General features: G+C 48.2%; 1 protein-coding gene across 1 annotated transcript in view; it reads left to right on the plus strand.

Annotated features, from left to right (window-relative positions):
- Positions 1-14,748, plus strand: part of LOC135378976 (zinc finger protein 239-like) — a 151,019-nt gene that overhangs the window by 9,239 nt on the left and 127,032 nt on the right. The gene's annotated exons all lie outside the window — the stretch shown is intronic.

The following is a 14,748-nucleotide window of genomic DNA, read 5'->3' on the forward strand; positions in this document are numbered from 1 at the left end:
CGTTAGGATTTTGATTGTCACAGCGTTCGGCTTGCCTTGGGAATCTCATGAGCGTTAGGATTTTGATTGTCACAGCGTTCGGCTTGCCTTGGGAATCTCATGAGCGTTAGGATTTTGATTGTCACAGCGTTCGGCTTGCCTTGGGAATCTCATGAGCGTTAGGATTTTGATTGTCACAGCGTTCGGCTTCGCCTTGGGAATCTCATGAGCGTTAGGATTTTGATTGTCACAGCGTTCGGCTTGCCTTGGGAATCTCATGAGCGTTAGGATTTTGATTGTCACAGCGTTCGGCTTGCCTTGGGAATCTCATGAGCGTTAGGATTTTGATTGTCACAGCGTTCGGCTTGCCTTGGGAATCTCATGAGCGTTAGGATTTTGATTGTCACAGCGTTCGGCTTGCCTTGGGAATCTCATGAGCGTTAGGATTTTGATTGTCACAGCGTTCGGCTTGCCTTGGGAATCTCATGAGCGTTAGGATTTTGATTGTCACAGCGTTCGGCTTGCCTTGGGAATCTCATGAGCGTTAGGATTTTGATTGTCACAGCGTTCGGCTTGCCTTGGGAATCTCATGAGCGTTAGGATTTTGATTGTCACAGCGTTCGGCTTGCCTTGGGAATCTCATGAGCGTTAGGATTTTGATTGTCACAGCGTTCGGCTTCGCCTTGGGAATCTCATGAGCGTTAGGATTTTGATTGTCACAGCGTTCGGCTTCGCCTTGGGAATCTCATGAGCGTTAGGATTTTGATTGTCACAGCGTTCGGCTTCGCCTTGGGAATCTCATGAGCGTTAGGATTTTGATTGTATATATTGATTGTATATATATATATATATATATATATATCAGTATTGGATGCCGTCTCTCCGCATCTCCGTCTCTCCGCATAATCTTGGGTCGGCACTGTTGTGCCGACCCAAGATCGTGTCACTTCCCTACGCCAGGCTGACGAGCTCCAAGTAGAGCGAAACAGCTGTCGTTGGCTGGGAGTGCACGATCAAATTGTAAACATATATATATATATATATATATATATATATATATATATATATGGGAAGAAAATTAGCAGAGGCTCTTTGGCTGCACGTTGAACATATGTTTATAAGTCCCAAACGTCGCCAAACCAGGATTGGACAGCTGTTTCGGCTGTTTAAAGCCGAAACAGCTGTCCAGTGCTGGTGTGGTGACGTTTGAGACTTATATTGTTCAACGTGCATCCAAAGAGCCTCTGCTAATTTTCTTCCCATAATACTTCACTGGCTTCGCACTGGGCTTTCAGAGGTGGGTTTCTCACCCTGACGGGAGGACATCGCGTTCCACGTGACCTTCTGACGCCACTCGCTCAAACGTCGCTCACTTACGTATTGCTGATGAAGGCCTAATTAGGTCGAAACAGCTGTCCAATGCTGGTGTGGCGACGTTTGGAACTTATAAGCATATATATATGTTTGTTTTTGTTTTTTAAGATCACCAGCTTGTCTCCTTTGTGTCATTTCAGGGCCACAGGTTGGTAACTGTTTCCCTCTCGTTGAAGAAAAGCCGAGAGGCACCTGTGTGTTATTGAACAACGCTCAGTATGATTGACAGGTCGAGCCCCTTTTTTAAGCTCCTCCTAATGGCCAGACTTCCTTTGGCATACACGGCACTGCATGGCATCACACCAGATGGTGCCATCATCATTGCATGCATGGAAGACAGAAAAACGGCAAAGTACCAGCGGCGGGTAAAAATGGGAACAAGAAAGCCACTGCTAAACATCTCTAAACATGCGATAGCGCGTACAAAACGTCTGAAAAAAAAAAGCCAAACCGCTACGGCTAATGCTAAGCATGTAACGGCACAGAGAAATGGCCCAAGACGAGCGCTTAGTCCTAATGCTGCGTCGCCACACACCGCAACGAAACTCGAGGGCTAGCACAGGATGAAAACAGCAACAAAATACTAGGAAGGCACTGCTAAACAAGTGCAGACATGAGGCAGCACGCGGAGGCAACACATCAGGGGAAAAGGCTGAAGACGATCGATTAATCCTATCCGCAGCGTCATTGCACAATGCAACGATATTAAAACAGCTAACACAAGATGACAACCACAAAATGCTAGGAACAGTGTAAAGAAAAGAACACCGCGAAACGGGCGACAGCTTAAGACGTACAATGCTACGAAACTCAACGGCGTGGAAGTCACTGCTGAACAAGAAGAGACATGCGGGGGAAAGGCATAAAAGGGCGCTAAAATATAAAAACAACTTGCTCTCAAATGAAAGTCCGTGAATGAATTACTACGATTCAAACAAAATTAGTTCACACAACGCTACAGCTCAGCGTCACCATATTTATTGGGGGGAAAGACATGAAGTTCAACATTCCGCCGCCAGGGGTGACGCGAATGTGGAAATGGTCCATTGGCGGCATCCAATCAGTAGCAGGAGAAGTGCACGCATATCGCATCGTGCACGTGTGGTTTTGGAATGGGTCCGATCGTAGTGTTCTGTATATGCGCGGCATAATGCGCACTGTCGCATCGATTCACTGAATTGTAGCCCACAGCAGTTTCCGCGATGTGTCACTGACAACAGTTATCTTCACGTCCTTTGGACAGCGACGCCGGTCCGCTTCGCAATGCGCACAATGTTTTCACAGGGACCGTTCCATGGCGTGGCACACACATGCAAGTGCAGCATGGATTAACAACACTGATGCACGAGCTGAAGCGATGTTCACTGCTTAGCGCCGAAGCAAGAATGAGTCCGGCATAATTTTAATCGCAGCTTCGTAAAGGAATCAGAAGTTTTGAATTATGATAACAAGTACAAAAAATAGACATGGTGTACAACGTAATTTGAAGTGAACTTGTTTTTGCATTTCCATTGAAAAACAGGGCTAATCAGTGAAGATGCTAGAAAAGTTGACGCATTTTTACCGCGCTCGTCTTAAAGGGCCACTGAAATGCAAATCACTTCAAATTACAAATTCAAATATACTATGTACTTGTTATCGGCTCTATCCCAGCTCATACCGAGACAACTCATGCCGCACCCAGCTCATACTGGGACAACTGATACCACACTCAACTCATACCAGGACAGCTCATACCACACTTAACTGTGTTTTTCTGGTTTTTCTTTGCATGAAATTTTTTAATTTCTATTTTATTAATTTATTTTTGTCTCGTGAGAAGGGGCGTTGATTATGGGAGTAGCTTTTTTGTATCACTGAAATTTGAGACGCGCAGGGAAAGGCCATATCAGGAAAAAATGTTACAGAATGTGACAGATGTGACTTATAATGAAGGAAATGTACCTGTCCTACAGGTGATAGTTGCCGACGCGCACTGAAAAATAGTGAAAGTACACTGCGGTTGTAGTGAGAAACTGGAACTTAATTCTAAGGAAGCCAGACCGAGAACGTCCCACATTTCCATTGTCACATGGAACTCTAAAACACTAATCCTTTGAATATGTGTGTGAGAGAGAGAGAGATTTTGGGTTTAATGGCCCAAAGGCAACAAAGGCCATAGAGCGCCAAAACTATGGTGAGTGTGTAGTGGTGGGAGATGATTATGGGAGAGATCATGTGAGAGAGTGTGTATGGTACTTAAAAGCTATCTACAGGTATGAGCGATGAGATGGACCAGGATAAGAGAGAGAGGAGGATGACGATAACAAGTAAGTATGGCAGTTAAAAGCTATCTACAAGTGTTAGCAATGAGGTTATCCAGGATGAGATATTTACATGAGGAGTTCGGTGATATTGGATAAAAGCGGAGCAATGCTTAACATCTGCATCTGACTACGTAACCCACACATGGTCAAAAAATGGATGACATTATCAAACGGCACAAGAGGAGTGTCACCCAGTAGAAGGGCTGGGTGGAGTCGGACATGGTATCTGTAGAATGCAGTGAAATACGGTTGGCGTTGGTGTTCGAAGTGAGGGCAGGATGCCAGCACGTGCAAGACAGTCAAGCTGTCACCGCAGTGCGCGCAAGCTGGTAGATCCTGACTTCTGAGTAGATGGTGATGCGTGAGCCATGTGTGCCCTATCCTCAATCTCGCGTAAAGGACTTCGGAGGATCTGTTGATGTGTTCAGTCCGATGCGGGGGGAAAACGTGTGGCTGTGTGACGTGTAGCTTATTTTCTTCCATGTCCCACTTCTGCTGCCACTGTGTGTAGACAGCTCTCTTTAACACTGGCAGGATGTCTTGGTAGGGTAGCCCGAGAGCTGACTCCTCTTGTACACCAACGCTCGCCGAGCCTCACTGTCGGCTCGTTCATTCCCCGGGATCCCAGTGTGGCTGGGGACCCAGCAGAGACAGATTGAAAAGCCTCGGGAACAAAGTTGAGTAGCAAGCGCCCGTACTGGCTTGACGAGGTGATTCTTGCTATCATAGCATGAAAGCAGCGCACGCACAGAGCTTAGCGAATCGGAGTAAATTACTGAATTTTGAAGGTCGTTTTGTTGAATGTGCCGCAGAGCCAGGAGAATCGCGTAAAGCTCTGCGGTGAAAACTGTGGCGTTCGTGTTCAGGCGTGCAGTCATAATAGAATCACCTTCAAGGGCGACGGCCGCCACACCATTGCTTACTTTGGTCCCATCAGTGTAGATAGCATGGTGGTTCCCGAAGTCATGGTGAATCTCAAGGAATTCTTGGAGAATGACAGTGTGTGCAGTGGATTGTTTGTCAAACTGTGTCATTTTTAAGTTGGATTGTATTAGGTGTCTCTGCCAAGGGGCAGCATCGAGGACTGCCTGCTGCAGGGGAACGCCAAAGGGACTGAATTCCACACGCGAACTCGCCGCCTACACAAGAAGCGGAAACGAGGGTACAACAGAGGGCTTTGCAAGGAAGAGTCGCTCCAGAGCGGGGTTCACACTACAGTGTACAACTGGGTCATCGCCCTGGCACCTGTACTTTAGCGCAGCCTTCACATGTTCAAATTGTCTCCGTCTCTCGAGCGACCATTCATTGCCCTCAACATACAAACTCTTCACAGGGGACGTCCGGAAGGAACCGGTGGCGAGTCGGATGCCTTCGTGATGGATGGGGTCCAACACCTTCAATGCCGAAGGCCGCACCGAGCCATACACAACACTCCCGTACTCAATTATCGATCGCACAACCGAGTCGTAGACCCGCAACAGTGTGACTTTGTCGGCTCCCCACGATCGATGGGATAAAACTTTGAGTATGTTGGAGGATTTCAGGCACTTCTGTTTTATACAGTTTATGTGTGTCACAAAAGACAGCTTCTTGCCAAAGACCACCCCCAGAAATTTTTGCTCATCACAAACTGGTAGTGTGTTGCCACCGAGGAGCAGCGAGGGCTCAGCAAATGTGCCTCGCCTCCTCGTAAAAACAACACATGCTGCCATTTGCGCGGAAAACCTGAAACCGTTTTTATCAGACCACTTAGACAGGCGGTTGATCGTGAGCTGCACCTGTCTCTCACCTGTCGAAAGACTTGATGCTGTGTAGGAAACCTGGACATCGTCTACGTAAAGGGAGTACTGGACGCCAGGTGGGATGGCTCTCGCTATCGTGTTCATTTTCACAACGAATAGCGTAACGCTCAGCACAGACCCCTGTGGAACCCCGTTCTCTTTTACAAAGACGTCAGATAAAGTTGAGCCCAGACGGACACGAAACTTTCTATCCCTGAGGAAATTCTCAATGCACCTGTACATGCACCCTGCGATACCACGTGCGTGTAGATCTTGCAGAATCCCGAAACGCCATGTGGTATCGTATGCCTTTTCGAGATAAAAAAACACGGACACGCAGAACTGCCCTCGAACAAAAGCCTCTCTGATTTGTGATTCGAGGTGGAGCAGGTTGTCCTGGGTGCTTCGGCCGCAACGAAAACCACTTTGGTGTTTGTCAAAGATGCCTGCCTCTTCCAAAACATATACGAGCCTTGCATTTACCATGCGCTCAAAAGTCTTCCCGGGGCAGCTGGTTAATGCGATGGGGCGATAACTCTTTCATGTGCTCAATATGTATATAAGTTCTTAGGGTGCTTGCACCCTGGCTGGAGGTTCCTTCGGTGGCACCTTCTGCGAATGTCCTCTGCCTCGACCCGGCTGTTTCCCCTTCTGTTGATCTGAGGAATTCTGAGGGGTTGGCGATAACATCTGCGGCGCGCAGCAGTCATCGACATCCATCGACTGGGGTACGGTTTGGACCGAGCCCTCACCGCTCCCATTCCCTTCTGAAGAGGTACTGCCAGCCTGATTGGGGCTGGCGACCTCCTTGTGGCCAGCCCTTGGGCAGGCCACGTTTTGCCTTGGGAGACAAGTGAGCTGTGTCCCCAACGTTTGTGTTGGGAGTGATGTGTGGGGACTCAGTCTGAGTCTCCACAGATTTCCCAGGTGGCGCCACTCCCCTGCGCATAACCTCGGAGTACGAGCCCTTTCTAGAAAATGCTACCTGTGCCTTCGCTACAGTATAAGAAAGATTCTGCTCAACTTTAACTTTCAAGATTTCCTTTTCGTCCTTCGACTGTGGGCAGGACCTGGAGTATGCTGGGTGGCTGCCACTACAGTTGATGCATTTTACGGCACTTTCACATGTCTGCGACACATGGTCTTTCCCTGCACACTTTGCACATGTTGTTTGTCCACGGCATGTCTGTGAGCCATGCCCAAAGCGCTGGCATTTAAAACAGTGCCTTGGGTTTGGAACGTAGTGCCGTACATTATTTTATAGACTAGTTGAGGTAGCCAGTATGTATTGTAGATGAAAGAGTGTGAAGTTGGAATGGTAGCACCACATGTTTTGTTGGTATTTCTTTGCCGTCTCTACGCATAATTATTCTCTGTGCACTGACCACTCCATGCTCCCTGAGACCCTCCTCAATTTCAGAGTCAGAGCACATCAGGAGCGCTTCCTCTGAAATGACGCCCTTTACGATGTTTAGTGTCTTGTGCGGAGTGACCGTGACAGGTATGCAGGCAACTGCCTTCAGGGACTGGAGGGACACGCTCTGTTCCTTTTCTTGGACCTCCACCCGGATGTCACCAGAGCGGAGCTTTCGAGCAGTGTAATTTTAGTCAATCGTCTGTTCCAGAACTTTAGCAGTTGCAAATGGAGACAGCTTTGACAGTGACTGGATCGACTCATCGCGTGTATGACATAGACTCTGGGGAACCATGCTGGCTGTTTCTGGTATAAAAACTCGGTTGCTGGATTATCTTCGGTGCAGCGCCTCTTCAGGCGCCAATCATGGGGGTTTTTAAGGAATTTGTTTGCCATGTGTTGTGTGTGTGAATCAGTGCGGAGGCCGTGCCGCCCACCACCGAGCCCCAACCAGGGGACCGTGCTCCGCACAGTGGCACGTGCCGTCACACTACACCCAGGCACAGGCGGGTAGCTCTGCACGAGGTTGACCCTTGCCACCGCGGCGACTAAGCTGGATAGCCATGGCCGGGCCATCCAGGACCACCCGTCTATGGGAAGCTGGGGCCAAAGCGGTGTGTTGCTTTCTCGGTCAATATGTGGTCAATGAGCCGAATCTGTATTGCAGCCCATATACAATGCTACACGCAACTTGTCCACTGACACGTTTCCCCGTGCGCTATTTCCGGGAGCAAGCCAGCACCCATTTCTCATGATGGTCAGGCAGACCCTTTAGTAAAAACACTTGGTAAAACGGTGGGAAGGACTAAACAACAGCCTGGCCCGATTCTCCTGGAACGGCTTCTCAGCCTGGGCCACAATTATGGTTGTCGAGGGATACACAAAAAACTAAAAAACACAAAAAATATTCCATAAGTATTTTGCGTGACAACGAAAATGTGGAGCAGTTTTGATTGAATTTCAAAATTTGCGATCTTCACTAACCGATGTAGTGCGGTTTAAATATCCTTCAGTGTGCCTCGGTAAATGTCATTTGTGGAATTCTTGTATTTCCTTCAGTATCTGTGAAGTCCTGGTGATATTTCTTTTTTTTTTTTTTTCAGATATGGCGTTTCCCGGCATGTCATGAGGTTTGAGTTTAGGAAGCTAATCCCAAAAAAATAACTACTCTTATTGCAAAAAAAAGGTTGAGTGTGGTATGAGTTGTCTTGGTATGAGCTGGGAGGTCACCGCTAAAGAAGTGACACGTCCCGACACGCCCCATCTGCATGTATGTAATCATTAGTAAAATAAAAATACATATATTTCCAGCTTTATGATAAAAAAAATGCTGTGTTGTGCGATGGGTCAGCTCGTAAACATTAGGAAGCTATATACGAGGGGTGTTCAAGTCAAACGGGGACTTTTCATTTTTTGTAAAAGCAAAACGAACCTACAAGTGAGAAATTAGTTTTCTTTTCCAACGTAAACTCAAGCTGCACTAATGCACTTGTCCCGGCGTTTCACGAGGGCTTGGATGCCAGCAGCGTAGAAATCCTTACCACGATCGGACCGCATTCTTGACCTCGTCGTCGCAGCTGAAGCAGCGGCCCCCAAGGAACACCTTCAGTGGCCCGAAGGGATGGAAATTGCTGGGGGCTAGGTCTGGACTGTAAGGGGGATGTGGCAGCAACTCCCAGCCAAGTTCCTGTAAGGTGTGTGTCGTGAGATGCACTATATAAGGGCGAACATTGTCCTGTAAGAGGAGGACTCCTTGGTGATGAGGCCCGGCCGCTTTTGCTTCACCGCCTTATGCGCATCCCTGGGAACCTGGCTGTAATATGCACTAGTGATGGCGGCACCACTGGGCAGAAAATCAACATGAACAACACCAGCCTTGTCCCAGAAGAACGTGGCCATGACCTTCCCGCAGACGGGGTGCTTCGGAACTTCTTGGGAGCTGGCGAGCCCGGATGCTTCCACCGTTTTGATGCGCGTTTAGACTCAGGAGTGAAATGGCGCACCCACATTTAATCGCAGGTAATGATCCCATCAAGGAACGGCTGTCCTTCGGTGTCGAAACGGTACCTTAGCTCTTGGAAGATTTCCACTCTTCTCTGCAGGTCAAACACTGAGGACTGCCTCGGGACCTAATGGGCATTAACTTTCCGAAACTGGAGGTGTTCATGAATGATAGTGTTCAACGTTCCCACAGAAAGGTCCATCTTTCGAGCCACTTCGAGACATATTATCCGTCGGTCCTTGAGGATCAGGCGGTCCACAAGTTAGATGTTCTCAGGAACTCTGACACTGGGCTCTGAGCTGCCCCGGCCGGGATCGTCCTGCACTGATGTACGGCCGTCTCGGAACCGTTTGCATCACTCAAACGCTCTGCTGCGTCTAAGTGTATCGTGGCCATACTGAGCCTGTGTCTTCTGTGAATTTCAGATGACTTTACGCCTTCATTCAGGAGAAACTTCATGACAATTCGCTGTTTGATGTGCGCACTCACCTCGTTGTCGGCTATCTTGTCCAGCACGTGTCTTCTGTTTTGCACAAAATTTGGACCACCACGTGGTGAACGCAGAGGTCTGTCGCCTGTGAAAATGATGGTGTCTGTCCACTTGCGAGACTGCAGTTGCGTAATCCGACTGAACTCAGCATCAGGACAAAGATCACACTTGTGTGGCTTCTCCCCCGTGTATCCGCGTGTGATCCTCTGGAGACCTGCACTGGCTGAACTCTGCATTGCAGATATCCCACTTGTATGGCTTCTTGCCCATGTACGTCTCCTTGTGATCCTGCAAATGCCTGACATACACCTGCAGAGGCACCCTTTCTGAGGTCCCATGCTTAGTTTAGCAAAGAGCTAAACTCTGCAGGGCAGACATCGCCAGTGTGTGTCCACCTGTGATCCTGTAGGTGCCCTCCCTGGCTGAACTCCGCAGGGAAGGCATCACGGTTGTATGGCTTTTCCCCTATGTGCGTCTGCTTGTGATGCTTCATGGACTTGTTTTGGACGAACTCTGCAGGACAGAGATCGCGCTTGTGTGGCTTCTCGTTCGTGTGTGCCCGCTTGTGACCCCCTAGATGCTCGCTTCGACTTAACTCTGCAGGACAAAGATCACACTTGTAGGGCTTCTCACCCGTGTGTATCCACTTGTGTTCCCGTAGGGACCAACTTTGGCTGAACTCTGCAGGACAAATATCGCACTTATATGGCTCCTCGCCCGTGTGTGTCTGCTTGTGACGGCGTAGGCTTCCGCACCCAATGAACTGCGCAGGGCAGATATTGCACTTGTATGGCATGCCACCCATGTGTCTCCGCTTGTGATTCTGTAGGTGCCTTCTCTGGCTGAACTCTGCAGGACAGACATCGCACTTGTATGGCTTCTCACCCGTGTGTGTCCGTCCACTTGTGATCCCGTAGGGACCTGCTCTGGCTGAGCTCTGCAGGGCAAACAACACACTTGAATGGCTTCTCACCCGTGTGTGTCCGTTTGTGAAGAAGCAGGTGCCCACTTGGACTGAACTCTGTAGGACAAAGATTACACTTGTGCGGTTTCTCACCTGTGTGTATCCGCTTGTGATCATGTAGGAACCTTCTCTGGCTGAACGCTGCAGAGTAGACATTACACTTGTATGGCTTCTCACCCGAGTGTGTCCGCTTGTGATCCTGTAGGGACAAGCTATTTCTTAACTCTGCAGAGCAGACATCGCACTTGGATGGCTTCTTCCCAGTGTGTGTCCTTGTTCCCTGGCTGAACTGTGCAGGACAGAGATTGCACTTGCATTGGCTTCTCATCAGTACACATCAGCACGTGGTTCTCGTGAGCCGCCGTCAGCGAGGATGCAGAGGGACAGATGTCACAGCCAAAACCCTCCTCTCCCACGTGAACATTCGATGGAAGAGTAGTGGGACGCTTTTCAGACTCGCTGTGACAGTGCGCAGACGTGTGGCATTTCGGGCTGGACTGCGACGTGCATGCAGGTACACGTGGCCTGCTCTGGCTTGGAGGCCGTTCCGTGGGTCGACCGCCCGCAGTTTTTGGTACAATGTTGTCGAATTGTGGTGCAACTGTTGTTGTGATTATCTTGAGCTGTGCATTTGAAAAAGTGCAACCTGAAGATGCTTGATCACAGAATCCTCCAGGCTGGTCTTTAATGTGGAGCGTACCAGTGCTCTCTCTTGATCCTGCAATTTCAGATATTGGACAATAAGAGGGCGTTGTACCACATCGCCATGCCTCGTCACGCTGTTCGCATCGAACTCCTCAAATAATCTACACTGTGCATGATTGAGGCCCCAAGTTTAAGTTCGAAGTGACCTACCCCCCTCATCCAATATATGTGCTGAGAGGTAAAGCGTTGGACCTTCAGACGGAAAGGCCCCGAGTTCATTTCATTGTTTTTTTGTTTTGTTTTCCTGGGAGAGTGTTTTAGTTTGTTGTTAAACAGAGTGTCTCAGTTAGATCCCAGCGTTAGTTCGCGAACGGGTGCCCCAATCGAAAAACCTTTTTATAAGTATCTGTCCGATATCACCTACAGGTTGCGCACCGTGTGAATGTGCGGGGTGCACTCATTATTTAAATAAAAATTCAAATGAGTTTCGTGAAAAACGTAACTTCTAAAGCAGGGCGCCGTTGGCATTAAAATGAGTACTACCACGGTGGTACTACCTTTTTCAGGATCTTCAGTGGACACCTTTTAGAGAAAAATCTGCCACTGAAGCCTATCATTTGTTGCAGTAATTAATTGGTTTTGGTTTACATATTTTTGTCGCGGCTGGTACCTGTAAAGCGCCCAAAAGGACGCTCTTCCACCCCCTTATCCACTAATGAATTATGTGCTCTTGAGCTTACTTCGCAACGGGGAATGTCGAAGAGAAAGTAACCGCGTCAGACAGGTTACGCCAGTCCCCACCTGGCTTATCTGACTGATATGCGCCCTGTCTCTGTTGTGATCGCACGGATGAAACACAGTTAATCACACAGTGCCTTGATATCATATGCTTTCAATTTTTTCTTCAGCACTCCCCATAGCGAACTGTGCTCAAGAACACGCAATTCATTGGTGGATAAGGGAGTGGAAGAGCGTCCTTTTGCGCTTCACCGCGACCGGCCGCCACAAAAATTTGTATATACAGAAACCAATTAGTTACCGGAGCAGGTAACCCGCCTCGGTGGCAGATTTTTCTTTGAAAGGTGTCCACTGAAGGTTCCAAAAGGGGTATTGCCGGGCGGGGCACCGCTTTAGAAGTCATGTTTTTCACAAAGCTCATTTGAATTATTTAAGTAATGAGCCCCTCGCACTCATTCACACGGCTTATAGGTGGTATCGGACAGATATTTGTAAAAAAAGGAAGTCACTCGATTGGTACAGCCGTTCGCAAACTTAGGCTACTACATTTGTTTTCTCAAGTCACTGGCATCTGTATCCAATGTTATGTAATCTCTAGTTCATATTTGTATTGTTTGAGTACCTCAAAGCTGTACTATAGTGCTATACCGGCGCAGAAATAGTACAGACGGTAGTATGCGCAATACACGCACAGATGAAATGGGGGTGCCAGCTATGAGTATGACTCCTAGTCAATTTTTAACGGGAGTGATCAAAGCTCAGAGATCCGTCCCTGGGAGGCTGTCAACTTGCTGTACTAACGGCTGTATACAATACACTATAGACCATAGCATTTTTTAGATTGGTGTTTCAAGATCACCCACTGGTTTTGGGAATAAGGTGGTACTGACCTCGCTCATTTTCTTAGCCAATTCTTTATTTCAATCTTGAGATATTTCAATATCAACTTTTGAGTTGCTGTCATGGTTCAATTATCGTATTGGAAGTCCATCGTGTTATCCAAGCTACTCCTCCTCGTGCGGCCGCCCTATCATCATTAAGAATGGTGCAGGTTTCTGAAGCGAGTTCAAAATTTACCATATCCTCCCACTTTCCATTAAAGTGACAGACCAGACTCGGAAGACAGTTTTTTTATTATTTTATTTTACGCAATTACTTTACTTAGTCCCCGCTCAAGGGTTCCATACGCGAAATTCCAATCCTGTTTTGCGATTGGAATGTTTACTGTTTACATTTCTGTAAATTTTTCAAGATCTGGCATTGGCGATGAAACACCCCATCATCTCGAAATAAGCTGCCGTCTCGTCGGCGCACTTGACAGTGATGCAGATCCGTAACGACGTTCCACCATGGATTTCCCTACAACCCCCTCAGGGAGGGGTGTACACCCTCCCTGCATTTTTGCAACACCCCCCCTGAAATTTCTCAGGTGACCCCAACCAACTCGGCCACCAGCACGTTCTAGCTGGTAGTGAGTCCGGCGCAGCGAATTACATCATGTACTGTCAAACTTGGGCTGTAGGACCACAGCCATGCAGATGATCGTAGCATGCATTTCTCTAAAATCATTTGAAAGTGACTGTTCAATATGCATATATTGCGCGCATATACGAGCAAAAATGCGTGCGGGCACGCAAACTCAATCTGGATCATGAAGAACCATTTGCGCCCAACTCAATCAAGCGAGGTATTCTGCTTTTTTCGTCTAAGGATCTCTCCGTTGGTTGCCAGGTATTCATTGAGCTTCGTGAAACAAGGTGCTAGTCTTTGTCGGTCGTGTCATTATGCATCTTAATGTTGAAATGCCGTTCATAATGAATCTGTATTCTAATGTACTGTGTCCTAGCATGTACAAATAAAACGGGAAAGCTGTGCAGATACGGTATGTGACCATTGTGCCACGATTCTTTCCGTGTCTAAGAAAAATTCCGTAAGCGGAACCTTTGTCAAGCATACCCCCCCCCCCTTGAAAGCTCGGCACCCCCCCAGCAATGAATTTCTGGGGAAATCACTGCGTTCCACCGTCACGAAAGCGGCAACTGTAAATTATTGATCATTTTGCAGGTCCTCATTCAGTTTCATCAAAACTAGAATGGAATTAGAAATAGAATACATTCATTCATGTTGTGCACACCTCATGCAATGGCACGTCACAAACACTATTCGCTGGGAGTCCAGCGCCATAGAAATCTTACGGAGAGAGGCTAGAAGGAAAGGCGGGGAGGAGGATCGGAGGAGAGCAAACGACTTGAATGAAGCTCTTCCCTCTCTCAGTGTATGCGCTCGGAGGCAGCCATATTGAATCAGCCGAGGAAACGTCGCATATTTCTAGCCCGTGAAAGCAGCCACAGTTCCGAAACCTGTTGCAACACTTGCTTGGTTGCTCCTCCGCTTCCGTCGGCTACGTATTTTGTCAGTGCCCGCCGCTATCCAGGCTTGTTGTCAAGGCTGATTGAGGCAGCGGTGGAGACGGCGTCTGACCCATGTGGCGTCCGTGTCGTGTCTTTATTTCTTCGTGTGTGTATGTGTTTTCATATATCTTTCGGTTTCATGGGTTCTGGCTGTGTGTTACTGTTCCAAAAACATTTTTGGCGTTATGTTTGCTGCATGCTTACTGGATTCCTTTGTTTACATGCGCCGCGGCGACAGTAGCTGATTCAATATGGCGCTCCCCTCGCCCGTACGTCCCAGTTTCAGAGGTTTCCTTCTAGCATACTCCTTAAGATTTCTATGTCCAGTGCCCTCGGTGGTATTTGAAGCAGGGCTCGTTGCCGGAACCGAACCGTAGACATGATTTCTCTCCCCTTGAACAAACCGTATGGGAACCGAAAAAATATGACGCAGTAACCAGTTTGCCAAACGGTAAAAACGCCTGTACCTTCCCCCGCTCCATTGACTGCTGCGCACCAGCTCCCTGCATCGCTCGGAATCTTGCCGAATTGGTAGAGCGGAGAAACTGATAACGGTGGGGGCATACCTTGAGCTTGAGGGAACGAGAGAACACACGAAGAAGTAGACAGGACGAGCCTCGTCCTGTCTACTTCTTCCTGTGTCC

This window comes from Ornithodoros turicata, chromosome 1 (genome assembly GCF_037126465.1).
Source record: "Ornithodoros turicata isolate Travis chromosome 1, ASM3712646v1, whole genome shotgun sequence".
Taxonomy (NCBI): domain Eukaryota; kingdom Metazoa; phylum Arthropoda; class Arachnida; order Ixodida; family Argasidae; genus Ornithodoros; species Ornithodoros turicata.